General features: G+C 35.5%; 1 protein-coding gene across 39 annotated transcripts in view; it reads left to right on the forward strand.

The window, feature by feature from the left end:
• The window catches only part of PLCL1 (phospholipase C like 1 (inactive)), a 958,345-nt gene that overhangs the window by 578,545 nt on the left and 367,013 nt on the right, over nt 1-12,787 (forward strand). For 35 of the 39 annotated variants that reach the window (XR_014830053.1, XR_014830034.1, XR_014830032.1 and 32 more), the window contains one exon: nt 3,800-3,904. The gene's annotated coding sequence lies outside the window, so the exon portion shown is untranslated. Of the gene's footprint in view, nt 1-3,799; nt 5,352-12,787 lie in introns of those variants that run through there. The other 4 variants (XM_085000293.1, XM_085000294.1, XM_021075726.2 and 1 more) reach the window with 1 other exon arrangement.

Below are 12,787 nucleotides of genomic sequence, written 5' to 3' on the forward strand. Positions count from 1 at the left end.
AATGTCAAGTCCACAGCTTAGGTTATTGTAGGCACTCAATATTCCTTTTCCTCTACTGGGATCTGAGAGCCAGATTAACTCACTCTGAGCCCTTAGTTGGCTATCCTATTCTCATGAGTCTTTAGACCTTTTCTCTCCAGTGAGCAACATGGATAGCATTTTAAAGGCTTAGTAAATTGGGATAAACTAACATTAATCCCAAAATCTGGGAGATAGATAAAAATATATAATATGTATGTATATTTATTATATACATAAAATACACATATATAAAAAGATTTATAATGGAGGCTGAAATTGCATGATCTGCCATCTGCAAGCTGGAGACCTAGAAAAGCCAGTGGTGTGGTTTCAAAGTGGGAGAATCCAGTCAACCTGAAGGCCTGTGAACCAGGATCTCCCAGGGCATGAAAAGATCAATGTTCTAGATCAAGCAGTCAGGGACAGAGAGGAAAAAAAGAGAGAATGAAGCCGGTGTGGGGGGGTTGTTGAGGGCGGGAGAGAGTGCGCTCAACATGCCTCTGTCTTTCCGTTCTGTTTGAACCCTCATGGATTCAATGATGCCCACCCACTTTAGGGAGGATTATCTGCTTTACTCAGTTCACCAATTCAAAGGGTGAACTCTTCTCTTCTGGAAACACTCTCACAGACATGCCCAGAATTAATGTTTAACCAGCTATCTGGGTATCCCATGGTCCAGTCGAGTTGACACATAAAATTAACCATCACAACCTCCAAGGGGCAAAGGTTGTATCAACTTACATTATCATCAGCAGAGTATGAGAGTGCCAAGTTTCCTAAAATGCTCACTGACACGATATTTTAAATAATTAAAAAAAAAATATGATCGTGACTGTGAAGAGAGTGGTAATTTTTTTTAGGCAAGAAAATGGCATCTTGTCATTATGGCTAATATATATGAAAGATTTTGGTTTCTACCTATTTTGTGAATTCATAATTAGTTTGGAAAGATGTTTAATATTAGTATTACATTTAGGTATCTTAAATTACATTGTATTCCTAGACCTCTAGGAAGAAACAGATACTGAGTTTTACTAAGTATTTGTTTATCCTCTATTTAGATGTTTTCTCTCCCATGATTTCACTTTTTAAAAACACCTATTAATATTTTCCTGTGATTAGTTTATGTGTATTCAAACTGGAATGCAGTCACCATAATCCAGTTCCTCAAGGGTCTTGTACAGTTGGGTTTTATGAAATGAAGTTTTTCCTTATCAAATTTCAGCTTCATTCTCTGAATATTCAAATACATTTGTCAACTGCTTTTAGAGAAGAGACTGTGAAAGGATGATGATAAATCTGGAAATATAATTCTAATCTTTTGAAATATAAAATTATGATACAAAGGGCAGGGGTCCAGTGGTCCCGAATCTAGACCATATCAGAATCACCAAGGGTCTGGTGATATCCAAGCCTTGGTCCCACTCCAGATCAACTGAGAATATAGAGTAGGGCTGAGATGCTAGTTTTTCAGAGCTTCCCAGGTGATCTCTCTGGCATCCAGGATTGAAAACCAGTTTAAGGTAAGTGGATGCAGGTTCAAAGCCAAACTCTGCTTCTACGCAGCTGTGGCATCTTAGTTAAATGACCTAAAATGCTTGGGCCTTTGGAGAAGTCACATGAGGGTAAAGAGCTACTGAGATCTAAGCTCTCTACCTGTTCTGCCATAAACCAGTGCTTTCACCATGCATAACTATCCACGGTCCAAGGGTATCAGAAAGAAACGTTAACATTGCAGGTAAACGTCTATGTATTTGATGGAGCATATTTGTGTGGCTTATATACAGAGTATATCATTTGAAATTAAAATAGAGGAAGTTTTAAGTGATTTCACTTCAGGGTCCTTGCTAAAGGCCGGGTAACGCTGCCAGTTCTTCTGTGAGAATTACAGATTAGCAAAGTGAGAATTGTAGCAGTTTGGCTGTAAAGATATTAAAAAGTCTAGTAAGTTTAAGTTATTTTCACTCCAGGAAAACTATAATCATTTGAAAGATCGAAGAACAAGAGTGAAATTTAAAATAGAATTACATGTTCACAAATCACTGTGTTGCTGGTGAAGACAGAGGTGATTGTTTACCTGCTTTTCGTTATACTAATTTGCTAATATCTTTCTATTAAAAACAATTCGCAGTAGCTACTGTAAATGCTTTAAACCTACAATATTTAAAAACTTTGCTTGACAGACATTTTTGTTGGTGGTGTTTTAAGGAAATCATCTCATTTCACACCAGGGATAGCTTTTCTTTTATTGAAATGTCAATGTATTGCTGGACATAAATGTTAAAATATCACTGGGTGCCTTCTCTGTCTAGTTCTCCAGATCTGAGCAAATACAATATTCTTGAGCAATCTCTTGAATAGATATTCCAGAGTTGAGAGTTTGCTGACCAAACAACTCGAAAGGAAACACATTATAACATAACATTTCAAAGTGGAGCTCAAAAAAAAAAAAAAAACAAAACCCAAAAAACCCATAGCAGTTAAAAAGTGTCCATATGTCTGAACTTATGTGTTGATGTGAGTTGATGTACGTTTCCATGGCCTTATTATTTAGTCTTTGTAGATGTGCATCGTTATTAACTTTTTATGCAACAACTGTTCCAGCATTGAGTCAACCAGTACAAGAGGCGGAGATACCATAAGTGGCAGGCACAGATTTCTTGATCCAACTTTTAAAGGGATGCTTGTGAGGGAAGTGGCATAAAAGATGGAAGAACCCAGGTTTCTCATGAAATTTAAATTGTATAAATTCATAAACTAAAATTACTGCTTTTAGCAACCCTGTTTTACCGGTATATTTTCTAAACTAGGGCAAGTAAGCTAAAATTCATAATTTATAAACAATCTGTGGAAAAATTAATGAATTATTTACAACACTTTTGAAAAATGTGTTTGTATCTTATACAAAAATTAGCTAGTCTGTTAATCACAGTGGTGCCACAAATATGCTAGAAATTAGGACTTGCAAAAGTGAGTTTGGAAAAAAGGAGACCTGTAACTCAATCTGAAATCAGAAAACCAAACTGATCCTGAATGGTCTATTTAAACAAGTGCCAATTATTGAATAATTCTCTGACCTAAACAGAAAGTTATTGTATATGGAAAGATTTTTTTTTTCTCTTGGACTGCTTTATTCCAGATGCCCTCTCAAATTGTTTTTAATTCTCTGTGGGCAGTAGATAACTAAACCTACAGAATGTAGTAATGGCAAGGAGGAAACAATCACGTTGGCCACTTCTAGTTAAGAAAAGGCATCTGTTATATATGAATTGCAGACTATAAGGACTTTGACAGTTCATAGACCAGACCTAATTTATTAAACTAAGTTTCTAATATAAACAGTAATTTGTTTCAGGCACTGACACTGCAGGTCTGGATTATGTGAACCAAATATAAAGAACTGTATTTCCCTTTTGGAAAGCGGGTGCTTTTCGAGCACTGAGAGAAAATAATCTAATATGTCATAATAGTAAATATGATGAACATGGCCCACCTTCCTGAGCATGGGCTGATTCACACTCTCTCCATTTTAAATTTTCCAGAAGTTATTTTAAAAGGACCAAGGCATAGTTTATAAACTTCAAAGCACACCTGTGCGTTGTATTCCAAATGGAGATGAAAATGGTGAGCCTACTTAGAGAGATTCAAACTTTCCTGCATTTTATACATCTGAGATATAGTTCAGCTTAAATTGGCAAAAAACATTCTTGCTATGAAATCAACTGTTTGATCAGAAAAATATGAAGATTTCTGTTAACCCTGTTGTGTTATTTTGCAGATAATGTTTGATGGAGCAAGGATCCTGAAATTTACATGTTAAAATAGTCTGACCATTTGAAAAAGACCATGGAGTAAATACAGCTTTATTTCAAGACTTTTGAAGGTATGTTTCAAATACGTCAAATAACATGTGGCTAGATTTTTAAGTGGCTATATTCTTTATTTGTGAAAGCATTAACATATATTCTCACATTCACCCAGTACCCCTTATTAAATTATTTAAATGCTGCCAATTCCTATATAAGGCAAGAAAGAATCTACAAATGCTTATTTTTTTCTTGTTTTAAAGGGCAGCATATTAGCTAGGATGATTTTGGCTACAAGTAACAAACTCATCTTAAAATATGGCTAAAACATAAAGGGCATTTTATTATCTTATAAGAAGTAAATTGGATTGTGCTTCCATGATTGGCTAATTCAGTGACTTTCTTCTTCTGTCTTGCTCAACATTGCCCAAACACATGACAAATGAGTTTCTATTATGTATCCCTTTGTAAGGAAGAAAAAAACTTTCCCTGGAATCTTAAATCAGACTCATTGGTCAGTGGCTAGGCTGCAACTATGGCAATGTTGACCATTCCTGGGGGAATGGAATTACCCTAATGGGCTTAGACTGTCTTCACCCCACTCCCCACCATGAAGGAAGGATAAGGCTTTCTGGATATCTACACAAAATCGGGGTATAATTAACAAGGAAAAAGGGGGGAAATTGCCATTAGGTAGTCAAGGATCAGCGTCTGCCAAAGGTAGGGGTAAGAAACGCAATTAATTTATTTGTAACATCTGAACAGTAGTTGGCACTCATCGAGGGAAGGCCTATACAGTATTATTCTATTTGTCACATGCATCTGGTAAGAACTGTTTTTGTATTTTTCCATGATACATTCTATACAGTGTAAATAAAAATCTCCATAGCATAATACATTTATCATAAAGTATTAAATTCCAAAAGAGGCAGTGTGATATAATTAGACTGAAATATTTAGAGCATTTTGGTTGAACTGACTATTCAGTTATTCCCAAATAAGGTTACTTTTTTCAAGCCATTTTGGTTTATGCAACCCCGAATTGAAAAATTATTAACTGTATACAACCAGCCCATAAGTTGTTCTCATGTTTCAGAGAAGCCATTTGAATTTTTCCCTCCTACCTATTCACTTACTTGTCAGGAGTAGCATTAGCTTCGTGTGGGGAAAATAAGAGAAATATGGGAGAGAGAGAGGAAGGGGGGGGAGGAGGAGGGAAGAGATAATGCAAACATGATACAAGGGGAACCAATTATTGGGCAGAAGGAGTCATTCTGGGTTCATTTATTTTACTGTGTTCGGTGGTAGATATTTTTGTTTTTGCTGGTAACAAATTGTTTTAAATAATTTTCCTTTTTAAAAGCTAGACTCTAAGATACAGCTTGAACTCAACATGTCTCATGGCCTTTAAAAATGTATTTTGTTCTTAGTAAATGACTCTCCTTATGGATAATGGCAGTGATCTATTGTAAAGAGCTGTTTACTCTCACACTTTAGTCTTGAAATAAAAGCTTAACAAAATCATCCCCTTCAGTCAATATGTGTTGAAGACCTGCTAGAATAACAAGGAGCTGTACTATTACTAAATGTTTCTGTCTGTAGCACAGAGACTATGTGCCCCTAATCTTTGAAAATATTTTAAAGGAGTAAGAGAGACAGAAACAAAACAAAACAAAAACACTCTAATCAGAATCACACTAATTCAGGGAATAACTTAAACAGAGAAATGATATCTGGAGATGAGCTGCAACTGTTTTTCCCAACTATGCTCAAAATAGCCCTTGGTCCCTCTGTTAGATGTGGAGCAGTGGCTTACCTGGCCATTGATCAGATTCTGCCTGCAAACATGCTGTGTCCATGAGGTACGGTGCACCAAGCAAAGAGACTGAAAAGCATGCAAATAAACAACATCAAAACAAATCCAGTCTTATTTTATAGCTGCACAGGTTTTTGCATTTAGATATACACATTTACGTATGCAGCTGTTACTTAGGGATGGCATATTAGTGTCACATAGATATGAGGTTCTGAAGACTAAAAATTGCTTGGGTTGAGGTTATGACTGCATTTTTTGTTTATAAGACTTGTTTGTTTCTTTAAAATATAACTTTTAAATATCATCTTTGGATTAAAAAACTTTGGCATAATAGCATCAATATAGAGAAAAGTTAATCTGGGATTTAGATCTGTCAGGAACTCACATTAAAATAAGCTCATGTAAAATGCCAATTTATTCAGATGCCTCTCTCTGATTCTCCCACTCCATCCCAATATTCGTTTTCCCTTGAAATAACATTATAAGATAAAATTGAAAAAAAAAAAAAAAAAAAGCATTTTCCTTGGAGTCAGGACACTTGCATTCTTGTTTTGCCATCTCCCTGATTTTTATTTCCATTCATGCTTTAGTTGGGATAATATAATTTGCATTTTTCTGACTGGTTCACATTGATGACCATTTTGGACAACACAGTGCTTCGCTTTCCTTGTGTGAAACAATAAGACTGTGATTCCTAGCAGCTTAAATTCCTGTTAATGGACAATGATCTTTGTTTTGCATGGTATGCCTAGAATCAGGAGAATTTTTAACACTTCAGTGGACGGATTTTAATTACAGATTCATTCTTACTGCTGAGTAGCTACAGAGTTGTTCAAGCCATGAAATGAGGTGCATCAGTCCTGAGTGTAATTTGCTAATTAGAAGAATAGCTCATTTCAAATATAGAATTCCTAAAACCAATAAATTGCAGATGTAGAATCACACCTGCAAAAAATTCCACATTTGAAAATTTTCTGTGCGTATGTTTAGCAGTGGATTTGGTTGAAAAGAAAGTAAATTCTCTCAATTCGCTATGGTTTTTTTATTAGAATGCTTTTATTTGAGTTTTTCTTTGCTTCTGTGTTATTTCTTGTTTCAGTGTAAAACTTTCAAAGGAATTTAAAAAATTTGCTTTTTCCCTTTGAAACAGGCAAAGGCAAAATGAACAAATTTTTTAGGGTTATAAAAATTGTGTATTATTAAAATTAAAATAAACTTTAACATGTACAAACTTCTGAAAGTATCCATTTAAGTTTGGTATTTAAAAATCCACTTCTTAATTTTAAGACATTATCATTTTAAAATAAGAATAAAAATATGTATTGATATATCTTTAAGCATATTTGATTCCTTTATTTTTTCACTGACTTATATAAAATGAGTAATCATTTTTGCCCAAAAGTTGCTGCTTGAAACATGGAATCCAGTCATAAACAATGTGACTTTTTATTTATGGTTGTGTTTTAATTTTAATTGATTATCAACTTTTTGATGGTGCATAGGAAACAGGTATAAATGACAAAGCAGATAATTGGTCAGTTATATTTAAAGCTTTGGGGTCAATCACATAAAAAAGAAACTCAATTTACAAATTCTAAACCGGAATAAAGCATTATTCCAAATGGTTTCTTTATCCATTATTGAGGAAATTAAATCTGATGTATCAAATTTCTAAAATTTCCAATATTTTTCTTCAATAAAATCTCTGATTTTCATTTTTCTTATGCTGTAGTTGAGACAATATAATTGGTGTGTTTCTGATTTACTCTCATAATAAACTATATTTTTCCTTAAATCTATTGTCTATCTTTTAAAAGTTACTTTGATAATTCTATTTTTTCTTACCAATGACTATATTTTATCAATTAGAAAAGTAGCTAAGTATTAAAAATGTGGAATTTGATGTAATACCGTGAGTGTGGCAGAGCTGCTATGAGACTGATAGCCCAAAGTCTAAAGGAGCAGAAAATGGAATTATTAGTTCACCACTGATGGTTCTGTTTTTAAACCTTGTATATGGAATGCCAAGTTCAGGTGTGGATTTCAGTACCTCAGTCTGTCTCTACCTCACATCATCTTGCAGGCCAATAGCCAGAGATGCTCAGTAGTTGCTTTGGGGCCCAGGGAGAGGACCTGGCAAAAGGGGGTCTTGTTTCTTAAAGCATTTCCCAGCCAATTCCCATTTTACATGTGCTTGCCCATCCTGTGCACTTGGGGCACTGAGAGATTGTATCTGGCTCATTCTTACAACGAATATCTCTCTTACCCATGGCTTGTGCTTCCTGTTCTCTGGGGATGCTGCACTGGGAGATGCTCTAGGATAATGGTGGTTTATGGGGGTGAGAGTGGGGTAGAGGAATATTAAGACTTACTTCTTTGCATAAGATCTGATTAGGGGAGTTCCCGTCGTGGAGCAATGGTTAACGAATCCGACTAGGAACCATGAGGTTGCGGGTTTGATCACTGGCCTTGCTCAGTCGGTTAAGGATCCCGCGTTGCCGTGAGCTGTGGTATAGGTCACAGATGTGGCTCGGATCCCGCGTTGCGGTTCTGGCGTAAGCTGGCGGCTACAGCTCCGATTGGACCCCTAACCTGGGAACCTCCATATGCTGCGCGGGAGCAGCTCAAGAAAAGGCAAAAAGACAAAAAAAAAAAAAAAAAAAAATCTGATTGGGAAATTTATTATCTTTCTAATTTGTAATACTATTTTCAGGAAATAGAGCTTTATATAATGACATTAGTTGATACATGTTATAGAGATAGGATAGTAATTTCTGAATATTCTATGGCTTCAAGATCCATGTGTTGCTGTCCTAATTGGAAATGTGATTGTATTAGGAGGTAGCGTCTTTGAGAGGTGATTATGTGATGGCATCAGCACACACATAAAAGAAAGCCCAGAGAACAAGGTTGTTCCTTCCATTATGTGAGGACACAGAACAAGTGAGAACTGTGAGCCAGGAAGTAGGCCCTCCCTAGATACCTGCCTACACCATGATACTGAACTTCCCAGCTTCCAGGAGTCACTCAGTTTATGATATTTTTGTTATAGCGGCCCAAATGGACTCAGACATATAGTAAAGTATTTTGGCTCTAATTCTTTTTTTCTTCATGCATCCATGTTTTGCAAGTAGTGCTGTCTGTGAAACCTTTGAGAACAACCTATATGGAATTTATCTTCTGAAGATAAGAGTGGACTAGGAATATGACCCTGCAAAAGGAATGACAAGAGCACTTTTTTTTTTCCCTGCTTGGAATGAGAAGTAGGCTTCTAGATGCCTGTGTTGGTTGTTCCAAAGCAGAGAAGATAGGCTTAATTTTTACCCAATGCATTAAATATACGGAAAGAGAAAGTGGTAGAAAATAACAGGTTTGTAACATGATATGATATAGACTAATGCCTACTCTTCAACAGTGGATTTTACTAGATCTTTTTCCAGAACACTGCAGACACAACCACTCAGATTAATAGTGGTGCAATGTTCTCCACATGTTTAGACTCCAGCATCCCTTGAGCTCTCAGAATCCAGGCATCTAGTACACCTGTAGTTCAGGGTTAGCAAACTTTAACACATCCACAGGCCCAAGTAATTAATTTAAATGAGTCAGATGTGTTGAGTGCAAACTGTAGCCACAGAGGGAACACAAGCCCTTTCTCAACTGGGTCGTGGTGACAGCTTTTTGTTGCCAAGTGGGAATGCAGTTTTTGAGAGAAAGCACAAGTTTGGATTTCATAGGAAAGAAGGATTTTTCAATGTGAAATCTAAGAATTTTTAAGTGTTGGTAACTGAGTATAATTTAGAAAAAAGAAAAGAAAGGAAAAGAACCCACCTACCAGTCAGATTGGAGCAATGTGTTTGATAGCTCAGATGTAGTCAGGCTGCTGGTAATGCTAAAATGCTAATGGTCACCCATAACTCATTGGTGCTCTGCCTTCAAGTATAATCATAGATGTCTTCACTCAAGCAATCTCCATGTTTGGAAACATGTAGACAGATTTTGTTAATGTCCATACAATGGGAGGGATTGACCAAGTGGGTTTTTTTTTTTTTTTTAGGTTTTTTAATATCCAGAGGTAGCAATATTAGGTTTTGGTATTCTAGTACATATTTTTTTGTGCATTAAAGAAGTAATGTTTTGTTAGAATAATACCATTATTTTGGCACTAAAAACCTGAAACTTGGATCATTCACATTTTAAGGCATACCCAGGATGAACCTTTTAAAATCAAATAAAGTTTAGAAAATGTTTTTCTCTGCTTGCATAACCATCATAAGGAGGAAGAAATATGCTAATCACCAAAACAAAAAATTTCTTTTGCAACAAAATGTGTGCAATCATAGTCCACTTCAAAGATTTATAAACTAGTGGACGGTGTGACCACATTAAAATTATACAAATAACTCTGCATCAGAGTCTCTAATATGATAACTGATGACTACAAAGTTAAACTAGAAATGCTTTTTCTTGAAATTAAATTATATCTTGCTATTAATCAAATGCTACAGTAGTAGTATAGCTGTTTTGATATTAAATAAAATAGTGATTTATGGTACTATTATTTTCTCTGAATTATAACCAATACATGTGCTGACCAGTTGTGGCTCATTTGAATGAATGGATACATCATGTAAAAGTGAGATTTATTAGGATGACGTTAGTCGTGTGAATTTTTTTCCATCTTTTCCTGCTGATGATTATATATATGTCAGATGTTCACTTCTTTAATGAGTTCACATACTTTCACCTAAGTGGCTTATTCTAGATAAGTATTCTGGTTGGCTTTCCTAAACCTTGAATGAAATTTTGCAATTTCTATTTCCCTAGACATGTTTTCCTACCATCTATCTGAATAACTGAAATACATATAAAGTGTGTTTTTGTATGGATGTGCTTTCAATATCCAGCAATCCATTTTCTTTTTGAAATTCACACAAAATTGTGTCATTTTTTTCAAAGTCCTTTACTAGGTATTTCAGGTTGTGAGAATGGTACATGGTATCAAACCCTACTAATTTGCTTCATGAAAATGACATGTATATGATAAAGCATACTACCTAAAAGATAGTCATTATTAGGGAGAGAATGCAGTTGCATTTGTGGAAAAAAGGGGCTAAATCTTGGAGTACACAGATTCTAGATTTTCTGACTGCCAATCAGCTGCTCAGCTGAGCTGCTCTGTACTTCAGCCTTTGTCTTTGAACTACAGAGCTCACTCATGACAGCTTTAGACCAACTCCAGGGATGACTGTTAGCACTTGCTAGAAGAGAATAGACTCTTTGATATTTTTGAGTGGATTTTGGTGCTTATGAATACTCCATTCTACTTTCATTGTGATTACTACATTTTGTAATTTACTTTATACATCTGCAATACATTAGTTATTTTGCTTAAAAATGTTAGCATTGTTTATAGCTGAAATAGAAAAACTAAGGTCCAAATAAACAGCTCTTATTAAGTAGAGTATATAAAGCAACTACCACTGTGATTTTTTTTTTCAAATATGAAAATCTCAAAGGGTTGCCTCCAAATTTTCAGAGCAAAAAGTGATACTGAGCAAAAATTAGCAAAGCACAAAAAATGTAATCTTAACAGCATATGAAAATTGCATTACATTTAATAGGAGTGTTTCAATAGAGGCTGTCTAATAAATCAGGCTAAACTCTCAGTTAGCATTAAATATTTTATATACGCAAATGAAACACATCTGAGGCTAATTTGACATCAACATCATCAATAAGGAAACAGTCAATAGATACAATTATTTAACATTTGCAGTGATATTGTAGGGGTAAACTTCTTCATCATAGGTTTTTTAAATTGCCTTCTTTAACCCCATCAATGACATTAAAATAATCATTTATAATTGAGCAATAGGAAAGTACTAGACCACCTATAACTCAAAGAGAGGTTATGCCTCCTGGGAATAAGTCCATTGTAGTGTTGACACTGAGTCTATATAAGAGACTTAAATACTGCACATTGATGATGGTCTTCTTAGGGAAAAAGTGGGCCCCTGTCTTATGAAAGGCAGAGGTCAATTGTGGCTATTTTCACAGATTAATATAAAGATATTTTCACTTCTTCAAATGATCTTAAAATGTTCTACAGGAAAAAGCCACTTTATGGATCTAAAATTACCCATAAGTGTCTAAACTATTGCTGAGCTGCTATGGGGGAAAAAGGTTTTGAGGTTTGGAATTAAAACCTTTCTGGCTCTGCCAATTGCTCAGTATGTGACCTTGGAAGAAAGACCTTGAGGATGGCATGAGAAGCACCCAGTTATGCTGATGCTCTGAAGGATCACAGGTGGTATCTTTGGACGAGTCAGGGCAGGAGGCAGCCATACTTCCCCTTGTAGATGATCATGGCGTTGAGGGAAAACAAAACTCCTTCTCCTCTCCAGTTGGCATTGAGGCTTCTACTTGGGGAGCACTGACCTAATATACAAAGCTTGGGCATTTGTTTTGTCATGGTTAAAACAGGGCTTGCACTTGTAAATCTCTGAGGTCTCTTTCAGTTCTAAAACTTGATAACAGCCATTCTCATACATCAGAATTCAGTCTTTTCTTGGCATTGGGTCTTTCTACAGACTCTGAGAGCAGACACCAGGTACCATTAGTGAGTCTTTCTTCCATGGAGAGGCACTGATTTCTCTTGGGTGTCTGTTCTTACGGAGACTCGGTGTAGTTCTCTCCATTCTTTTGCCCGTGGAATGCTCTCATCTTGTGTACTTGGATATGTTGTAAATACATCATCCTTTGCACGTTTCTTCAAGGTCATCTGCTAGTATTCCCAGGAGCAAATATTTCATTTATAATATATCTGCTTTAAATTATTTTTGTAACAAGGTTACAATATGTACATTTTAAAGGTACAAACATAAGATGAGTTTTGACCGTAAAGAAAGGATGAAGGGCTATATGAACAGGTGTTAGGTGAATTGGGGTATTTTTAAAAGCTTTTATGTATTATAGGCGAGTTCCAATTTTATGAGACATTGCAGAAGTAAAAATGTCTATAGGTTCCTTTTCACTGAAAGAATACAACCTTTTAAAAATAATACTTTTAGTGGAGAACGTAAGGTTCAGGTTTGAAGAGGATATGTGTAACTAGGATTAGGAACCATGCTAATTTCCAAGG

This window comes from Sus scrofa, chromosome 15, assembly GCF_054392235.1.
Source record: "Sus scrofa isolate SSC_HxYL_T2T_F1_AM1 chromosome 15, Sscrofa_HxYL_maternal_Yorkshire_Landrace_v2.0, whole genome shotgun sequence".
Classification (NCBI taxonomy): domain Eukaryota; kingdom Metazoa; phylum Chordata; class Mammalia; order Artiodactyla; family Suidae; genus Sus; species Sus scrofa.